The following is a 1,505-nucleotide window of genomic DNA, read 5'->3' on the forward strand; positions in this document are numbered from 1 at the left end:
AGTAGTAAATACTAAATAGCTTTAGTAGACAGATTTGAAATCTTTAGCCATAAAGTTAATCTGCTCATAAATATAATATATTTGTAAGCTCAATTTCTCTCTTTTCTATGGGGATGCTGTGTACAGTACATTGTGAAACTGTTGTGGAAGTGATATTAAATCGCAATACAAAACATTACACATTGTGGATGGTCTCTGCTGAATGGCGATGATTTCCATCTATTCAGTATAAACATAAGGAAACCAGTGCCAGAGCTTTCCCGTATCAGATTTCGTATTAGAAGATCAGAAGATTCGCTGAGTTGTATGCAAACTGTCCCTTCATGATCTCATTTTGTCAAGGCCATAAAACATTTTAATTGCGACTAGTAGTTCGACCACTGTGGGTTACATAAACATACAGTATACACACTACAGTTCAAAATAATCCTGAAAAAAATTATCACCATTTCCATAAACATATGTTTTCAACATTGATAATAAAAAATAATCAGAAATGTTATTTGAGCATCAAATTAAGATATTAGGCTGATTTCTAAATTATCATGTGACACTGAAGTCTGGATTAATGATGCTTAAAATTCAACTTTACAGCACGGGAATAAGTAACATTTTAAAATATATTCAAAAAGAAAAACAGTAACTTTAACGGCAAACAGACATTATGCATGAAACATTTTAGTACTACAAATCCTCGGACTATACCATGTCTGTCCATATCCCTGGTGGAAATATGCTCTGGGAAAATCTGAACCCGCACAATGGAATAAAGTTCAGCCAAAAGTGGGGAACTCTTTTTTTTCTCTCTCTCTCTCTCTCCGCATTGACAGCGAGACTCTGCCAGTGTTAATCTCCCTTTCTGGTGAGGAAATTTAAACCCCACTGCCTCCATTCACCATCTTCTCCACCCCCAACTCTCTTACCCACAATGCCCACCTCCTGTTACTTTACATGATTAATACTGTGTGTTATTCCCTGTAAATGAACTCTTTGACCCTTGCACTGTCTCTCTCTCTCTCTCTCTCGCTCTCTGTCTCTCGTTCTCTCTCTCTCTCTGCTTCTGTATCCATGTGCTTCATCTCCTCTGGAAATAGGCAGTTCTCACCAGGGACTACTATGAGCAATGGCTTTACTCTTTACACAGTCAAACAAAAGGAAAACATTTCTTTTTATTTTTCTCCAAGGAAATCATTGCTACTATGAGGCCCTAGCCTAGACTGAACCATTCAGGCATAAGTACGTATATATTTCTTTAAAAACAAATTAAAGAAATCAGGAAATACTGCCTTCAAAATTGATGGTGCCAGTTATATTTCCATAGAAGGCGAAAATAAGTTCATGATCCGAGTAGTATGTCCAAATTCAAAGTATTCATTAGTACTGGAAAGTATAAGATGACCTACTAATTCTGACGAATTCTGAAGTGCACATTGGATGGACGATTTACTGTCCCATGAGGCCACGGGCGAGTATTTGTGAATAGGTGAAGCGAGGCAACTGACACC

This window comes from Pimephales promelas, chromosome 15, assembly GCF_988280905.1.
Source record: "Pimephales promelas chromosome 15, fPimPro1.hap1.1, whole genome shotgun sequence".
Taxonomy (NCBI): domain Eukaryota; kingdom Metazoa; phylum Chordata; class Actinopteri; order Cypriniformes; family Leuciscidae; genus Pimephales; species Pimephales promelas.